Raw genomic sequence first — 20,716 nt, forward strand, 5'->3', positions numbered from 1 at the left:
TCCTTCCATCTGGGACGAAGTGGGACAGAGTATCAGCTACTTTTAGAAGGATCTGGGGAATATTCCCTTTCATGCTGTCAAGAAGTAGATGGGCATTTTGTAGTCCTTACCCCCTGCCCCGACTTCCACTAGTGCCTTTTTTGGTTGAAATGACTCTCCTTCTACTCTGTATTTATGATGAATGGAAATGGTTTTTTACATGTTGTCTCTCCCAATAGAATATAATCCTCTTGAGGGCAGGAGGGACATTTTTGCACCTTTTTTGGTATCTCTAGTGTGTAGCATAGTACCCAGCACATAATAAGTGCTTTATAAATATTTATGGACTTGACTTGACTTTGGGGCCACTGTAAAAGCTCACATTTTCAGCTTGTGCTGGTGTTTACAAAGCACTTTCCTTCCAGCAGTCTTCTTTTTTTTTTTAAAACCCTTACCTTCCATCTTGGAGTCAATACTGTGTATTGGCTCCAAGGCAGAAGAGTGGTGAGGGCTAGGCAATGGGGGTCAAGTGACTTGCCCAGGGTCACACAGCTGGGAAGTGTCTGAGGCCAGATTTGAACCTAGGACCTCCCGTCTCTAGGGCATCCTTCCAGCAGTCTTATGTGGAGATGGAAGTCCTGTTCTAAGTCCCACATTGCTACTTGTCCCTGTGTGACCACAAGCAAGTCACCAGCTCTGTACTTTGATTTGATGACCTTTTCTGTAGAAAGATGGGGTTGGACTAGATGGATTTTGGTTTTTCAGCTCATTATTCACCAATCCCAATGAAGTTGGCAAGGAATTACCTGCTTATAACTGTAGTTATCCCCATTTTATGGGTGAGGAAATTGAGGATTAGAGATATTAGTGACTTGCTCACAGCCACATATTTAGGACGTATCTGAGCCAGGTTTTAAGCTTAGATCTTTTGCAATGGTATTCAGTACTTTCCCCATTACCAATCAATTAATCACCAAGCATTTATTTAGTATCTAATATGTGCCAGGAACTATGCCTGGCTCTGTGGCTACAGAGACCCTTCTACCATGTTATCTTTGTTGAAATCCTGTCTTTTACTTACTCATTCATTAAGAAACTGCTATGGATCAAACACAGCTAGTTACAATACAAAGACAAAAACTTAATTGTATTTGCCCTCAAGGAGTTTGTATTCTTAAAAAGCACCTCCCCCAAAACTTGAACCTCCCATCTTAAAATCAATATTGGTTCCAAGGCAGAAGAGTGGTAAGGGCTAGGCAGTGGGGGTTAAGTGACTTTTCCAGGGTCACACAGCTAGGAAGTGTCTGAGGCCAAATTTAAATCCAAGATCTCCCATCTCTAGGCCTGGCTCTCAATCCACTGATCCACTTAGCTACCTCCAAGGAGTTTGTATTCTGTTAGAGGAAAACACACACACACACAAACACACACACACACACACACACACACACACACACACACACACACATACACACTCTGAAGTAAATGCAAAATACTTCCAAAACAAATAGAAATAATTATTGGGTCTGGGCAAGGCACTCACATCTGGTGGAGATCTAGTTCTATGATTTTATTTCCATTTTGATATAGTGCTGATTTTTCAACTCTTGTCCCATGACTTCTTCACACTACTCTCTGCATCAGTTTAATCTCGATAGCTCTTCGACATTCACAGGAGCTGAAAAGGAAACAAATTGCTTAAATCTAGACGGTTTGGACAGTCAATAATATATTTGTGTGTGGGTATGAGTCAAGAATTAGTTTCATACTCCAGTTCACTCATTGGGTTGGTCTTGCCCAGTCAGGTAGCATGGAGAGCACGACTCACCCCATGCCTGAATCTCAGAGTTGGAAAGAAGCTCAGTGGCCATCTGTTTGAACCTATACCAGATCAAGAATCTCCTCTCTGGCATTCCCAGCCTTTGCCTGAAGACTTCCAGTAAAAGTGAATTCATGACCTACCAAAGAAGTCAGTCTCTTTTGGAACAACTTTAATTATTAGGAAATTTCTTCTGACATCAAACCTAAAACTTATGTCTTTGTAACTTCCACCCATGGTTCCTAGTTCTGCTGCCTGGGGCTGAGCAGATCAATCCTTCTGCTGCTTGACAGCCCTTCAAATACTTGAAGACAGACATGTTGCCCCTCCTGTGGCTTCTCTTCTGCAGACTATATATCCTTCATTCTTTCAGTAGATCCTCACATAAAGTGCTTGGAGGATTTTTTGAGAGCTTCATTCTCTTTCTGGCCATTATATTCTCCTTGTGAACATAAATAGAACAGAATATTGACATCTTTGTGAAGCAGCCCAACAATGGTGACCTCAGGGTGTCATGGATAGAAGACTCAAGTCAAGTTCTTATCCTGAATCTGTCAGCAACTAGATGAGTGACCTTGAGCAAGTCACTTAACCTCTGTCTTTATTTACTCAAGTGCCAAATGGACAAAATAATGCTATCCTTAAATATATATACAGCGATGTTGTAGAGAGCAAAAGGAAGTCATGAATATGAAAGTATGGTGAATGTTATTCCAGAGTAGGTAAATGCTGATGATTATAGTGAAGCTGGTGGTGACAGTGATGATAATATAGATGGTGAAGATGTCAATGGAGATGATGATGATATGTAATCATGGTAGTGAAGGTGATGGTGACTGGAGATGATGGTGATGATAATGATGTTCAGCATTGGTGATCCTGAGTTCAAGTGCCCAGAGGGCAAATTCAAGCTGTCTGTGAGCCCTAGCATTACTGGAGAATGCCAAGGGAGGAAGTGCTTGCTTTGGGCAGCTGGACAGAGGGGTGGAGCATGCAAAAATATCCTTGGGTCTGGGAAGAGGGTGAATGGAGCAACTCCCCAAGTGCCATGCCTTCAATGGGGATGTAGATGATAGTGGTGGTGGGGCAAAGTTAATCTTCCCTCATTCCTTTCTCTCTCACCAAACACCTTTGAGGAACTGACTGCCATCACAGTAGCACCGGAGTGATGCTTATTTGTCCTTCTCTATTCCTGGAGTGGTCATAGAAATATCATCTTGAAAATAAAATAATAATAACAGTTCACACTTATAGAAAACTTCTTTAAGGGCTACAAACTACTTTAAACACATTATCTCTACCTATGAGGTAGATGTTATTATTCTTATCTTATTGAAGAACAAAGAGGTAAAGTTATTTTCTCAGGACCAAATGGCTTGTAAATGTATGAAGCAGGATTAAACTCAGATCTTCCAAGATCCAAGTCTAATGAACTCTCCATCATAAGACACTGCTTACGGGGAGAGAACAGAGTCCTAATGGTGACTCACAGACAAGGTGATCTTGACACAGGCTCAAAGTTCATTTTTTGCATCTTGGACTTTATGTTTTTTGTTAGGAAGCCTGAACATTGACCAACCCCCCAACTCCTTAGGATTTTGCTAGAAGGTGCTCTGCAATTTATATTTAGAGAAGTGCTTAGATCACTCAAGAGGTTAAGTGACTTGTTCAAAGTAATACAAATAGTAAGTAGCTGAACAAGAACTTGAATCTAGTTCCATTGACTCTAAATTCTACATTCTTTCTATTGCTCTATATTGCTTCTACTATGAACAATGTCATTATAACATATGATCATCTAGTTGTGCTTCAGAATAAAAAATAGCCAGGGAATATCAACCTACCCCAATGAAAATATTTATTAAAAACTATATATCAAGCACAGGGCTAAATGTTGGAGATATAAAAGCAAAAAATAAGCTAGTCCCAGCTTTCAAGGAGATTATATACTAACAGGGGAGACAGAACATTACAGGGAGTGGTGGCTATAGAGATATTGGTTTGAGAAGTCACAAGGATCTCATGGGGAATGACAGAACTCTCAACTGACACATGGTTTCCACAAGCAATGTTAGCATCAATTTTGTTACTGTTCCCAGAGTAAGAGGTGGATAGAGAGTAGAGGGACAGGGTGTAGAACCCCATATGACAGGACAAATAGCAAGGAGATACTCTACTTGGATTCTCAGGCAGGACAAGAAGCATGAACTAAGGTTTGGGATTGGCTTTGTGGGTCATATGCTTTGAGTTGGCAAATTCATTGATCAGGACTGAATCATCTAAGGCTGTGATGATGAATCTATGGCACGTGTGCCAGAAGGGGCACTCAGAGCCTCTTTGTGGTCACACTTGCCATTTCCCGCCTCAGCACAGAGTTCACCAGAGTTTGTTACTAGAAAACCAGAGGGATTTAGGGCTGGGCTGCTCCCCTTCCCTTCTCCCTGGGCACCTGAGGACATTTCTCATCACCTACCCCTCTAAAAGGTTCACCATCACTGATCTAGGGCATGATATCAGGAAATCTGGTAGTCCAGAGAGAACAGCAAGTAATTTGGAATGAATTTGAACTTGAAAGGGGGTGGAATGGGAGAAAGAGGATTTTGAGTCTCTCTTCTATGTTTTAAATCTTGTTGTGTTTCTTCCTGTCCCAGGAGAAAAGCACTCTCCCCAAGTCTTTGCTTCCCTATAAAGATGGAGAAGTTTGTACATTGGGATTGCAGATATAATTGACAAGGCAAATGAAACTGTCAAGAGTTCCCAGGCTTGCAGCTTCAGGGTTGACTGGAGCTCAGTTCCCTTAGCAGTCAGGAGAAATGAAACAAGCCCAGTCTAGAAAAATAATGGACATGGCCCATGAACCTGAGATGGAAGTCAGCCTTCATTATCCTTAGTTAAGACACCTTTGAAGGAGAAGCTGTCTGGGTGTCAGTCTCTCACTCAAGAGTTTATAGGAAAAAAATGTTATCTCTGAGAGTTTTTTCCCAGGCTTGAACAACTGTTGTACTCACTGACTTTAGAGATCCGGACACAAAAGGACAAGATTAGCTTTCAGGGATTTCATAGCAGGGGCTGTAAATGGAAAGCTCTTATTGTTTTCGTTATTTTTATCACCAAATTCCATTACACAATGGTAACAACTCTCAGGGCAGAACATTGGAGGGGTTTATTGTCCTTCCCAAGTTGTTAGCTGGCTGATCTCTGGCCTCCAGCCTTGGTACTCTACAAATGTTAGTGCTTGTCATTCCCCAGGGTGAGCAGTAATTGTCAAATGGAGCTTTCCAACTGTCCCCTGTCAGTAATGGTTTTTAAAGGCTTGGCAACCTGTTTCTTTAAAACCACAAAATGAAACAAGCTCTCTGGCACTTTCTGTCCTTTGCTGCCTTTGCCTCTCTTCCCCCATTATGATGCCACACTGTCATTCACGACAAACTACCTTAGGAAATGGTTTTGTTTTCTGCACAAATTACACAGTAACCCCACATTCAGGGTAAGAGGATCATAGATTTGGAGTTGAAGGGACACCCTGAGGTTACTTAGATAATTACTCATTTTACTAATGAGGAAACTGAGGTCCATGGAGAGAAAAATGATTTATTTGCCCAAGGTCACATAGCCAGTAAGTAATAGGTCCAGGAGCTGAACCCAGTCCCCTGATTCCAAATCGACCAACCAACAAACATTTATTTAATGCCTATTATGAGCTAGGCACTCTGCTAGATTCTAGGGATGGAAACAAAATCAACTGCTGTTCTCAATTACATGTAGAAATGATTTTTAATGTTCATTTTCTGAAAATTTGAGGACCAAATTCTCTCCTTCCCTCCCTTCCCTTTTCCCCTCCCTAAAACATTAAGCACTTTGATCTAGGTTATACATATGTGACCATGCAAACATATTTCCATATTGGTCATGTGGAAGGAGACTCATAAAAATGAAGAAAATAAAGTAAAAAATAGTATGCTTTGATCTGAATTCAAATTCCATCAGTTTTTCCTCCAGAGGTACAATTCCGGTTCTTAAGGCATTTATAATCTATTGAGGAGTAATTATGTGTATGCAATCAACTGATCAACTAACAAACATTTATTAAGTGCTTACCATGCATATATATAAGCTCATAAAATAAATGCAAGGTAAATTTTTCTCTGGGGAAAACATTATTAATAATAGTAGTAAAAAAAGCTAGGATTTATGTACAATAATGTGAGGTTTGGAAAATGCTTTACAAATACATCTCATTTGATCCTCATCATTTTACAGATGAAGAAACTGAGGCACAGAGCTAAGTGACTTTTTCCGAGTCACTCAGCTCTGATATATACTGACAGTATGTGCTTCTGACACAAGATAACTGAATCAATTCAATCTTAGTGCTCTAAGACTGTCAGTTGCAGAGAAACTTCCAGCTTCTACTGGTAGAAGGATTTTCTTCATCTAGGAGTAAAATTGTAGGACGAATCTTTATTGATATCTCTGTAGTCAAAGAAGCAAAGTGAGTTTCCCATGGTCACACACTTAGTAAAGTATCAGTTCAGGTATTCAAATGCAATTCTCTTGACTCCAGGTCTTGCAAACTTTCTTTTCTTATTTTTAAAAAGTTTTATTGATGCATTTAAAAAATTATAGGCAAAAAAGAGTATAGACATTCCCACATTACCCCCACTTTATAACAGCTCTTTGCATCAAAGCAAAACAATTAAAACAAACCATGGAATGACTTCATATGAAAGTGCTTGCAATATTCTACATCTGTAGAACTCCAAAGCTCTCTGTTTTTTAATGAACAAAAATCTCCTTTCTCTTTTCATCCCTCCACCCCATTGGAACAAAGGAAAGAAAAACAATTCCTTGTAACATATGCATAGTCAAGCAAGAAAAAAGCATCCCTCCTTGGTCATATACAAAAACATCCATGTCTTATTCTCTATCCTACTTCTGTCACCTCTGTTACGAGATGGATTGTATGCTTCACTCTTAGGCTTCTGGAATCATGGATGGTCGATCTATCAATTGAAATTCTTATAGATTTCCATTGTTTTTTCAATGTTATAGAAATTGCTTTTCTGGTTCTGCTTATTTCATTTCTTTGTCAGTTTTGAAAAGTCTTCAAAATATGTTAATTTTCTCCATAGCTCCATAGTTGGCTCTCTTAACCTCAGTTTGTAAAATGAGACTTGGACTAAGTGACTTCTGTGGTTCCTTTCCATATTGATATTCAATTATATATATATATATATTTTTTTTTTTTCCAGAGGCAGAAAAATTTGGGTATAAATCCACCTTTGACTCAGGGTACGTTGCCCTGGACAGTTCTCTTAAAGCTATAAGTTATAGCTGAGTTATCAATATACATCAGTGGAGGGAGCTTCCCTACCCAGAGTCCTCCCACATTGAAAAAATGGAAAGCTTTATTTGACCTCAGACACTTCTAGCTGTGTGATCCTGGGCAAGCCACTTAAATCCAGTTGCCCAGCCCTCACCGCTCTTCTGTCTTGGAATCAATAATTATATTGGCTCTAATACAGAAGGTAAAGGTTTAAAAAAAAGAAAAGAAAAGAAAAGACAAGTTTACTGCCCTTCAGCAATATAAATATGGGTTATCATGTCTGTCTGTCTATTTGTACATACATATATATTCATGCACGTGAATTAAGACCTCATCCAGTCCCAACTATGCATATTTTGATGTCCTTTTATTTTATTTTTTGACTTTTTAAACATTATTTTATTTGGTTATTTACAAACATTATTCATTGGAAACAATGATCATTATCTTTTCCTCCCCCCGTCCCCCTCCCACCACTTCTCCCATAGCCGGCGCACAATTCCACTGGGTTTCACATGTGTTCTTGGTTCGAACCCATTTCCATGTTGTTGGTATTTGCACTAGAGTGTTCATTTAGAGTCTCTCCTCAGTCATTTCCTCTCAGCCCCTGTAGTCAAGCAATTGCTTTTCATCCATGTTTTTACTCCCACAGTTTATCCTCTGCTTGTGGATAGTGTTTTTGAGATCCCTGCAGATTGTTCAGGGACACTGCATTGCCACTAATGGAGAAGTCCATTACATTCGATTGTACCACAGTGTTTCAGTCTCTGTGTACAATGTTCTCCTGGTTCTGCTCCTTTCACTCTGCATCACTTCCTGGAGGTTGTTCCAGTCTCCATGGAATTCCTCCACTTTATTATTCTTTTTAGCACAATAGTATTCTATCACCAACATATACCACAATTTGTTCAGCCATTCCCCAACTGAAGGGCATCCCCTCATTTTCCAATTTTTGGCCACCACAAAGAGTGCAGCTATGAATATTCTTGTACAAGTCTTTTTCCTTATTATCTCTTTGGGGTACAAACCCAGCAGTGCTATGGCTGGATCAAAGGGCAGACAGTCTTTTAGTGTCCTTTGGGCATAGTTCCAAATTGCCCTCCAGAATGGCTGGATCAATTCACAACTCCACCAGCAATGAATTAGTGTCCCCACTTTGCCACATCCCCTCCAGCATTCATTACTTTTCATAGCTGTCATGTTAGCCAATCTGCTAGGTGTGAGGTGATACCTCAGAGTTGTTTTGATTTGCATCTCTCTGATTATAAGAGATGTAGAGCACTTTTTCATGTGCTTATTAATAGTTTTGATTTCTTTGGCTGAGAACTGCCTGTTCATGTCCCTTGCCCATTTATCAATTGGAGAATGGCTTAATTTTTTGTACAATTGATTTAGCTGTTTGTAAATTTGAGTAATTAAACCTTTGTCAGAGGTTTTTATTAATATTGCTTCCCAATTTGTTTCTTTCCTTCTGATTTTAGTTATATTGGTTTTGTTTGTACAAAAGCTTTTTAATTTGATGTAGTTGAAATTATTTATTTTACATTTTGTGACTCTTTCTATGTCTTGCTTGGTTTTAAAGTCTTTCCCTTCCCAAAGGTCTGACATGTATACTATTCTGTATTTACCCAATTTACTTATAGTTTCCTTCTTTATGTTCATGTCAGTCACCCATTTTGAATTTATCTTGGTGTAGGGTGTGAGGTTTTGGTCTAATCCTAATCTCTCCCACACTGTCTTCCAGTTTTCCCAGCAGTTTTTATTGAATAGTGGATTTTTGTCCCAAAAGCTGGGATCTTTGGGTTTATCATATATTGTCTTGCTGAGGTGACTTGCCCCAAGTCTATTCCACTGATCCTCCTTTCTGTCTCTTAGCCAGTACCAAATTGTTTTGATGCTTTATAATATAGTTTTAGATCTGGGACTGCAAGGCCCCCTTCCTTTGTATTTTTTTTATTATTTCCCTGGATATCCTTGATCTTTTGTTCTTCCAAATGAAGTTTGTTATGGTTTTTTCTAAATCAGTAAAGAAATTTTTTTGGAAGTTCCATGGGTATGGCACTAAAAAGATAGATAAGTTTGGGTAGGATGGTCATTTTTACTATATTGGCTCGTCCTACCCATGAGCAGTTAATGTTTTTCCAATTGCTCAAGTCTAGTTTTAGTTGTGTGGAGAGTGTTTTGTAGTTGTGTTCATATAGTTCCTGTGTTTGTCTCGGGAGATAGATTCCTGGTATTTTATTTTGTCTAAGGTGATTTTGAATGGGATTTCTCTTTCTAGTTTTTGCTGCTGAACTATGTTGGAGATGTATAGAAATGCTGATGACTTATGCGGGTTTATTTTGTATCCTGCAACTTTGCTAAAGTTGTTGATTATTTCGATTAGCTTTTTGGTTGAATCTCTAGGATTCTTTAAGTAGACCATCATGTCATCTGCAAAGAGTGATAACTTGGTCTCCTCCTTGCCTATTTTGATGCCTTCAATTTCTTTTTCTTCTCTAACTGCTACTGCTAGTGTTTCTAGTACAATGTCAAATAGTAGAGGTGATAATGGGCATCCTTGTTTCACTCCTGATCTTATTGGGAATGCATTTAGTTTATCCCCATTGCAGATGATATTAGCTGATGGTTTTAGATATATACTGTTTATTATTTTTAGGAACGACCCTTCTATTCCTATGCTTTCTAGTGTTTTCAATAGGAATGGATGATGTATTTTATCAAAGGCTTTTTCTGTGTCTATTGAAAAAATCATGTGATTTTTATTGGTTTGCTTGTTGATATGGTCGATTATATGGATGGTTTTCCTAATATTGAACCAGCCCTGCATCCCTGGTATGAATCCTACTTGATCATGGTGGATGACCCTTCTGATCACTTGCTGGAGTCTTTTTGCTAGTATCCTATTTAAGATTTTTGCATCTATATTCATTAGGGAGATTGGTCTATAATTTTCTTTCTCTTTTTTTGATCTGCCTGGTTTTGGAATCAGTACCATGTTTGTGTCATAAAAGGAGTTTGGTAGAATTCCCTCTTTGCTTATTATGTCAAATAGTTTGTATAGTATTGGGGTTAACTGTTCTCTGAATGTTTGATAGAATTCACTTGTGAATCCGTTGGGCCCTGGGGATTTTTTCTTAGGAAGTTCTTTGATGGCCTGTTGGATTTCATTTTCTGATATGGGATTATTTAAGAATTCTGTTTCTTCTTCTGTTAGTCTAGGCAGTTTGTATTTTTGTATATATTCATCCATATCACCTAGATTGCTGTATTTATTGCCATATAATTGGGCAAAGTAATTTTTAATGATTGCCTTGATTTCCTCTTCATTGGAGGTGATGTCCCCCTTTTCATCTTTGATGCTGTTAATTTGCTTTTCTTCTTTCCTTTTTTTAATTAGATTGACCAGTACTTTGTCTATTTTGTTTGTTTTTTCAAAGTACCAGCTTCTAGTCTTATTTATTAAATCAATAGTTCTATCACTTTCGATTTTATTAATTTCTCCCTTAATTTTTATGATTTCTAGTTTGGTTTTCTGCTGGGGGTTTTTAAATTGATTGCTTTCAAGTTTTTTTATTTGCATTTCCAATTGATTGATTTCTGCTCTCCCTAGTTTGTTAATATATGCACTCAGGGATATGAATTTACCTCTGATTACTGCTTTGGCTGCATCCCAAAAGGTCTGAAAGGATGTCTCGCCGTTGTCATTTTCCTTGATGAAATTATTAATTGTTTCTGTGATTTCTTCTCTAACTAAATGATTTTGGAGTATCATATTATTTAATTTCCAATTAATTTTTTATTTGGTTTTCCATGTACCGTTACTGATCATTATTTTTATTGCCTTGTGCTCTGAAAAGGCTGCATTTATTATTTCTGTTGATGTCCTTTTATTGATGATCTTATTTCCTTTCCTTTGCTATATCCAATTAAATGATAGAATTCAATTAAGTTCAATTCTACAAGCCTTCATTAAATGCCTATGGTATGTTAGAGTCCCTTGCTGGAATCTAAAGAAAAAGTAAAACAGAACATACCCTCAAGGAGCTTACATCTATCTGCACACATCTCTCTGGGTAGATTTTTTAAATGATTTTTGTTCTTGTTAACACATGGCACTATAGACTCATACTTTACTTGCAGCCCACTAAAACCCCAAGGTCTTTCTACATGAATGGCTGCCTAGTAATGCCCTTCTAAAGATCTCCATTCCCCTCAATCTTATATCATTCATGCTTTTATCAAAGTGATTAATAAAAATTATTAAATGGAATTGGGCCAAGAATAGATCCTTGTAGCACTCCACTGAAGAACAACATTCCTCATGTTGACATTGGCTCATTGATTATTTTTTTCAGTCATTAGAAAAATTCTGAATCCAGCTGGCTATACTATCACTCAGCTCAGTTTACTCACCTTATTTTCCATTAGAGCACGAAGGTTTTTGTCCAATGTCTTGCCGAATTTCAGGTATATAATTTCTCCAGGATTCTCTTGGTCTAACTATTTGATTTGTTGATTCAAATATTCTATTTGAATATGTAAAAGTTTAGGGACAGCTAGGTGGAGCCTTGGGTCTATGATCAGGAAGACCTGAGTTCAGAATTGACCTCAGACTTTGTGACTCTGGGCTAGTCACTTAACCTCTCTCTGCTTCAGTTTCCTCTGCTATAAAATGAGAATAATAATACCACCTCCTTCCTGGGGTTGTTGGGAAGATTAAATGGGATAGTGTTTGTAAAGTACTCAGCACAGTACCTGGCACATGGAAAGCATTTAATAAATGCTAGTTTTTTTCATCTTTTCAGTGTGGGAGAGCTACTAGTGTAGAAATCTCCATTCCAATGACAACCTATCTGAGAATACATAGTTTTGCTTTTTTATGCTTTGCTCAATTGGGATACTGCTCAGTGATAGAACATTAAAAAATATCAAACAACTTTGTTTTATTTTTTCTCAATGACTATAAATGAAAAATCTCAACACTGGGTTTTTTTTTTAAATTTTGAGTTCCAAATTCTCTTTTCCTACTTCCCCAGCAATTTGATATAGGTTTTACAATGCACTCATGCAAAACATTTCCATATTAGCAAAAGAAAATAAAGAACAACCCCCAAGAATAATAAATAAAGAAACCCTCCCCCCCATCATGCTTCAGATTCCATCAGTTCTTGCTCTGAAGGTGGAGAACATTTTTCATCATAAGTCCTGTGGGATTGCCTTGCTATCTTATAGCACAGTAGTATTACATCATCATACACTATAACTTGCTATAACTTGTTTAGCCATTCTCTAATTGATGTCCATCCCCTTGATTTTCAATTCTTTGCTACCACAAAAAGAGATACTATCAATATTTTTATACATGTAGGCATTTTTCCTTCAGTACATGCAGGGTTAAGGACATTTTCCATTTCTAATTTAATTTTCAATATCTATAATAATTTCAGGAGGTAGGAGTATTAAAAACTGGGACAATCAGGAAAGACTTCTTATAGGAGATGATGCTTTCCATGTCTAAATAGCTCACAAAATAAAATAACAGAGCCTCCTAGAAGCTTGTGGGGGGGGGGCTGTGCTTTCTCCATGATTTCCCCAAGTCATTTTCTCTAAGGTGTCAATTTATCACTTTGAAGTCTCCATAAGGTCACATCTCTCTGCTCCCTCCCCTGTAACTGTGAAAATGTGGTTTGCCAAGACTGTGAATTGCCAAGACTGTAAAGGTTTTGGCCAAAATGTAAAGATAATTTTTACTGTCTTGATTTAAAATCTAAAATTAAGTGGTTGCCATGGGAAAATCCCCAAATATGAAAAAAACCCAAGTGAGCTGGGCGTTATGGAGATTTTAATTAATAAAAATGAAGGAATTAAGGGAAGGGGAGAAGAGAGAGAGAGAGACAGAGAGACAGAGAGAGAGAGAGAGAGACAGAGAGAGAGAGAGAGAGAGAGAGAGAGACAGAGAGAGACAGAGACAGAGAGAGACAGAGAGAGACAGAGAGAGAGAGAGAGAGAGAGAGAGAGAGAGAGAGATAGAGAGAGAGAGAGAGAGAGAGAGAGAGAGAGAGAATAGTAGAAAGGGCCTAGAGTCAGTCTTTATCACTCACCACAAGATCATCTTCAAGCAAGCTCCAAACCTCCGAACTCCAACTCCAACTAACTTCCAATCCCAAAACTCCCCATCCAACTCAATAAGTCCCTTCCTTTTAAAGAAATTTTCTCTTATGTCTCCTCCTCCAAATTTTCATGTCTACCAATCTCAGTAGACACTTTTCCCCACGACTGCCCATTCTTAGTTCTCATCTTCTTTTGTTCTCATCTTCTCTGGTGAGATTAAATCCTCAGAGTACTTCACACCTCTTTTGTTAAGCTTGCCTTTTGTAAGTTGCTTGACCTTTTAGGTACTTATTTGACCTTCATAGGTACTTAGCACCCTTTTGTAGTAGATCTAAAAATAGACCTAGCTTAAGATTCTAGCTTCACTATAAGTATGATTTAGGGACTTTTCGTTGTTCAGTCAGGAGTATGCAACTTTATCTTCCCCTAAGGCACTGTCTGAGTAGGGTGGAGTAATTTTAAAGTTCCCAATATGTTCCTGATCAAGTACCTCCATTGTTAAAAATGGGGAATAGCTTAACCAAATCTTCTAAAGTAGAGTCTGAGTAGTTTTAAGATTCACACCCCCTACTTATTTTCTTTAACTTTTCAGAATCTCCCATTGTCCATGTGCTGGGAGCCTTCAGGCCATAGAATGATCCAGTTTTCATCATATTCATAAAGGTTCAATAAGGCAGCCAGCAGTCAGTTGTGGGGTCATGTTAGTCAAGGTCTTGGCAGTCACTACATGCTCCCTGATGAACACAAGGAGAATGTAGAGTTCCTTTGAATGGAAAATTTATTGGGGAAAAGTTTTGATGAGATTATGTCAGTGTGTAACAGTTGAAGACTTTTTCATTTCCACACCCTTCCTCAGCAGCCAGATGTAGATAGCTGGGAGGAAATATGGCAAGTAGGTGAATGAGAACCATTTGTTTCAATGACCATGAAGGCAGGGGAACGTAAAAATTAAATTTGTTTCTCTACTAAAAGTATTATATTTTTAGAGGTTTATTAAAGATTATTAGAATTAAGAAATAAAGAAAATACAAAATAAGAAAGCATGTGCGTAGGGCTCAGAGCCCATTCACAGCCACTCACATCCTGCCTCAGTGTGCCTGGAAGTGGAAGCAGAGAGACCTGAAGTAGGCAGAGAATCAGTTTAAATACAAATTGTGTTCTCTGCCCAGATAAGGACTCAGGTGAGATTTTATGGAATTCTGGGAACTAGCAAGGACTTCTGGGGATTGGAGTCTGGTGTTCAAATCTCCATTTTTACAGGAAACATGTGCTGTTGGAGCACTTAGAGCTTAGTTAGATATGGAAGCTGCCAAAGTCATCCTGGGTCATCCTCACTCATTCTGACTTTTGTCTTGCCATTGGACTTGGATGTCTTATTGGCCTTCTCTGAAAACAAAGTATAAACAATAATGACGATAATTATGGTGCCCTCTTTCTCTCCCAAGGAGAAATATCTTATGACAAAAATTTGAAAAGACCAAATTTTACTTGATATCTATTTCCATATTATTCATTTTTACTATAAAGCAATTTTAAAAAAGCATAAACCCCAAAGCACATACCCATATATACACATGATAAGTGATGTCATGTGTTTTGCTTTTGCATTTGTACAACCCACTGGAATTGCTTGTTGGCTCTGGGAGGGCAGAGAAAAGAGGGGAGTGAAATAAAATGAATCATGTAAACATAGAAAAATATTTAAGAATTAAAAATAAATAAATACATAATTAAAAAAGACTAAATAAAAAGACAACAGAGCACATAGCAAAACTAACCCCAAAATCTGACACCATAGGCAATGTTCCACATCCATTAACCCTCACTTCTTTTTTTTTTAAACATTATTTTATTTGGTCATTTCCGAGCCTTATTCATTGAAGACAAAGATCATTTTCTCCCCCCACCCCCCATGTATCCCATAGCCCACACATGATTCCACTGGGTATCACAAGACCCTCACTTCTTTCAGAGACATAGAACAGGGGGCTAATCTCTATATCTCTTCTTGGCTACAATCATTTTATATCATTTCATTCAATTTGTCTTTTTTTTCCCTTTTTACATTTTCTGTAGTCATTGTATATGTTATTGTCCTGATTCAGCTTATTTCATTCTGGATCAGTCCATAACAGTTCCTCCCATGCTTTTCTGCAGTCATCGTTTCTTATGGCACAGTCACATTAAATTCATGTGCCAAAATTTGGGTAGTCATTTCTCGATTGGGGGGCATCTACTTCATTTTTGGCCCCTTGAAACTAGAGAAAAGGCTACTAAAATATTTTGGCATACATGTTAATGTACTTCTGGGTTCCTACCATGAGATAAATTTCTCAGAATTTTCTCTTTGAGGATTTTTCAGTGATGTCTGATTTTTTGTGACTCTATTTGGAGTTTTCTTGGCAAAGATGCTGTAGTGGTCTGTCGTTTCCTTCTCCAGCTCATATTATAGATGAGGAACTGAGGCAAACGGGTCTAGGTGACTTTCTCCTACAGTGTCTGAGGCCAGATTGAACTCAGAAAGATGAGTCTTCTAGACTTCAGGCCCAGCACTCTATCTTCTGTGCTACCTACCTGCTCCTCTATCCCTAAACTCCCACTCAGTTATAGTAAAGCAGAGTAGCAAAAGGATTAGTGCTAAAACAATTTAATGGGGCCTTATGCCCATTCATGCAGATGGCAGCATGGACTAGAATGTGACATGGAAACTTGAATTTTCACACTGACTTTTCTACTCTGGGATTTTGTATAAATTTTTTCATTTCTCCATGATTCTTAAGATTGATTATAAGATTTATAACTTGGATGAACCTTAGACATTGAGTCGAACCCCTTCACTTTATAGATGGGCAAAATGATGTCCAAAGAGGGGCAAGTGACTTGCTTAAAGTCACCCAGTTTGTAATAAATAGAGATGCATTTCTAACCAAGGTCCTCTGACTCAAAATCCAGAGTTTATTCATAATAATCTTGCTTTAGGGATTTTTTTTTCTCATTTGTCAAATGTGGAAGCAACTACTTACCTCTTTTAGTCCATTGTACTGGGCTTTGCTTGCAAATATCAGAGCTGGGATCTGAACTCAAGTTCTGCAACTCTAAGTTCAAGTTCTTTCCTGAGACATAAGGAATATTCAGGGATGGAATGGACCTCTTGGGTAGACTGAGATTCAGGTCACAGCAGGAGGTAGAAGAGTATCAATGAATGAGCAAGAAACAGTCCAGGTCATATCAGACCCTCATGATGGAGAGTTCAGTGTAGGAATATCTGGGTAGTCTGGCATAATATCTAAGCTACAAATAGGGACCAGGGCTTTTAGAGAGACAGGTGGGGTCTGTAACTTTTCCCACTGTAACTCTGATGTCACTCATAGGAAAAGGAAGCTAGGAATTTTCAGTGTGGAAGATTGCAGATGCGAAGGACTCCAAAGATAAGGAAGGTTGGGGACATCACAGAAGGAGGAGGAGAAAAAGACATGACCAGACCAGAGTTTGTCCCAGAAAAGGCTAGACCCCCAAAGCAGACATTTTCATGAGTCAATATGAAAATATCTTCACCTTTGTGTGCAGGTGGCTGTAATAGTCAGCCAGCAAACAAGCATTTATTAGGCATTTGCTCCATGCCAGATACCATGCCAAGTGCAGAGGACACAACACAATGAAAAACAAACAGTCCTTGCCTTCAAGGAACTTTCCTTCTAATGGAGCAGAGATAGTATGTCAATAATTATGTAATACCAAATACAGGTATGCATATACCTATGTACACAAAAGCACACACACACATGTATACACACATGCATTTCTGCAACACTGTAACACATATGCATGTATAGAATGCATCTATGCATCTACAAATTTTTCATGTACTCACCAGTTATTTACATGTCTCCTCTTCCATTAGAAAGTGAGTTCTTGATATTAGGGAGTGTATTTTCAGGAGGAGGGCAACCTCAGAAGAAAGGGACTAACAGTGGGAATGAGATGATGGAATAGGAGACTGGGAAGACCTCTAATGGAAGAGGGAGAATGTGAGCTGAGTCTTAAAGGAAGCTGGGAATGTGAAGAGGCTGATGTACATAAATGAAAAATATAGAAGAGATAATTTGGAAGATATAAGGTGTTATGGCAATGGTAGCTTCTATTAGTAAGGGCTCTTGCAATTAGAATTCGAGGAAGCCATCAGAAGGCAGATTTCTCTTTTATAGAGAGGAAGGATTTTATTCCTCAGCATCAGAGAAGCAATTTCCCATGAAATTCCCATAGAAATTAGTCTGCAATGGAAATAGAAAGTCACCAGGTCAATTTGAATTGAAGAGAACCAAGATTACAGGTTTGTCTCAGCACCCAGTAGGTATGTAATGGATGTTGACTGACAGTTGATTAGCTCTTAGGAGAGCTCCTTTTTGAGGCAGCACTCTTTTGACTTTCATGAAGAACTCAGCTTTGATCAGCAATTTAAAGTTCATTTTGTCTCATCAGAAGGATGTCAGAGCACAGAGGGAAAAATTGTTTCTAGCTCTTAATCAGCGGTCCTTCTCAAGATACACAAGGCAGCCTCCACATTTTAGATATAAGCCTAGTGCTTTCTAGGTTCTAAACATCCATTGGGATGGCTTCTTGGGGATTAATTACATGACAATTATTCTTTTATTATCTTTCATCTGTATGTTAAATGGGTCAAAGTGGTTTGGTTCAATGAGTAGCAGGCCTAGAGTCAGGAAGACCTGAGTTCAAATCTAGCCTGAGATACTAACTGGCTGGGTGAATCTGGTGACCCTTAAGTTACTCACCCCTGTTTGCTTCAGTTTCCTCATCTGTAAAATGAACTGGAGAAAGAATGGCAAACTATTTCAGTATCTTTTCCAAGAAAACCCAAAATGGGGACATTAAGAGTCTGGTGTGACTGAAGTGACTGAATAATGGAATGAAATTCAATATGGATAAATAGAAAATCTTACAGTTGGTTACAAAAAACCCCACACTTAAAATATGGAAGAGGCAATAGAAAGACATTGCTCTGAAAAAGATCTGGAGGTTTTAGTGAACTGCAGCTCATTTGTTAGTTCAGTTGTTCAGTTGTATCAGTATGAGTTATCAAAGTGATGTGATAGTCAGGAAAGCTAATTCAGTCATTGGCTTCATTAAGAAGGCTGCCTTCTTTTCAGAAATGTAGATATGAGAGTCCCATTATATTTTGCCCTCATCATACCTCATCTGGCAGATTGTGTTGAGTTCTGGACATTCTAGTTTAAGAGGACTTGAAAGGATGAAAAGAGTCAAGGAGAGGACAATGAAGATGGCAAAGGGTCTTACACCCATGGCACATGAGCATCACTTGAAGGTACTAGTAATGCTTAACCTGAAGAAAAGAATTCAGAGAAGAGACACTAAGTGTTTTTGAATAGTTAAAAGATGAGGGTAAATGAAATTTGTTCAACTTGACCCCACAGGGTAGAATCAAGAGCCATATTTGGAAATCACAAGGAAGGGGGGCAACTGGGTAGCTCAGGGGATTGAGAGCCAGGCCTAGAGAAGGGACATCCTAGGTTCAAATCTGGCCTCAGACACTTCCCAGGTGTGTGACCCTGGACAAGTCACTTAACCCCCATTGCCTAGCCCTACTATTGATTCCAAGACAGAAGGTAAGGTTTAAAAAAAAAAGAAAGAAAAAAATAAACCACAAGGAAGAAAATCTAGACTTGATGTCAGGAATGTTGGTGCTGTCCAAGGTAGAGTGCACTGCCTTGTGAAGTGGTGGATTCCTCCTTGTTGGTCTTCAGACAGTGATCAGTATGAGCTAAAATAGAGGGATACTGAGGTTTCTTCCAACTCCCAAATTATGATTCTCATTATGATTCCCATGGAGATTAGCTGAGAGGGGTATTAGGATTGTTCTCCTGGTTATGGTTTTTAAAAAATCCCTTACTTTACTGAGAGGCAAGGGCTATGCAATTGGGTTACTTGACTTGCCCAGGGTCACAGCTAGGAAGTATCTGAAGTCAGATTTTAACCCAGGATTTCCTATCTCCAGCCTGGGGCTCTATCCACTGAGCCACCTAGCTGACCCTCTTGGTTATGATTTTTAAAAATATGAAACTTTTATTAAATTAGCTAAGTTCAGCCATTAGCATCATTATACTCAGAAGAGATCCATAATTAGAGAATGATTCATTCAAAGAACTGTAAACATATAGGTATGATTTAGGTTCTATACTCTCTAATGCTTCAGTGTTAACAAGAACTGTTTAAACTAAGCCAGACCAGACTTAGTAGAATACTTCATTCAGTTCATCCTGACTCTTCACAATTTGAGTAAAAATTTTTTGTGTTTGTAGAGTTCAGACCATTTTCTTGTCAAAGGTCCTCATCTCTGTTCTCCTATTTCTGGTTCTCCATTGTCAAAGCATCGTGGTTGCCCACTCCAACTGCTGGTTCTGGAAATCATCTCTTTTGTGGTCCTTCTTTATAGCTTATTACTGATGTAACATTGTCTGGGTTATCTTCTTTGGAGGAAGGTTTCAGCTCCCTGCTATTTGAAAGCCTTTCTTTCTGCTCCTTTTCATGGCAGCCAAGGACAGGAAGAAGATCATAGGCTCATATGCCCTACCTTGGCAATTGTGTTTTTGTTAATCAGAGGCTAGGGATTTTTCCTCTCAACCTTATCTCTTTGCCCTTTAAAGTTAGAACTCCTATTATTCCTAATTTGCATCAATTGGTCCCTTAGCAACAATCACACACACAGGAATAAATAAGAGCTGACATTTAAGATTGGCAAAGGGTTTTCCACACATTATCTCATTTGACCCTTCCAATGTCTTTATGCGGTAGGCACTTCTGTTGTTATTATCCCCATTTTACAAGAAGAGAAACTGAGGCTCAAAATGACTAAGTGGATCATCTAGGATCAAACAGGTAGTAAATAGTGGAGGCAAGATTCGATCCCAGACTTATCCAGATTGCAAGATAAAAGTTCTTTTTATTATGTATTATATATTATATTATCTAAAATATATCAGAATAACAGCTTTCTCCCTCATACCCTCTCAATGTCCTCTCCCCCTGCTATATATGATCAGCTGCAAAGTTCTGTTGATTTGACTTTTGTAACATTTCTCTTTCTCTTGTCTGAAACAACTTCCATCCTGGTCCAAGCCCTCATTACTTCATGCTTGGACTCTTGCAATAGCCTGCTGGTTGGTCTCCCCAACTTAAGTCTCCCCACTCTAATGCATAGTCTATTCAGCTAGCAAAGTGATTTCCTTAAAGGGCAGGCTTTGACTATATCACTTTTCTCTTAAATAAATTCAAATGGCTCCTTATTACTTTCAGGATCAAATATAAAATAATCTGCCTGGCATTAAAATCCCTTTATAATTTATCTCCTCTCCCTTTCTAGTCTTCTTATACTCCCCCCACCCCAGCCTCCATGCTGTTCCTTGCACATGAGACCCTCCATCTTTCAACCTCAGGTATTTTCA

This window comes from Monodelphis domestica, chromosome 1, assembly GCF_027887165.1.
Source record: "Monodelphis domestica isolate mMonDom1 chromosome 1, mMonDom1.pri, whole genome shotgun sequence".
Taxonomy (NCBI): domain Eukaryota; kingdom Metazoa; phylum Chordata; class Mammalia; order Didelphimorphia; family Didelphidae; genus Monodelphis; species Monodelphis domestica.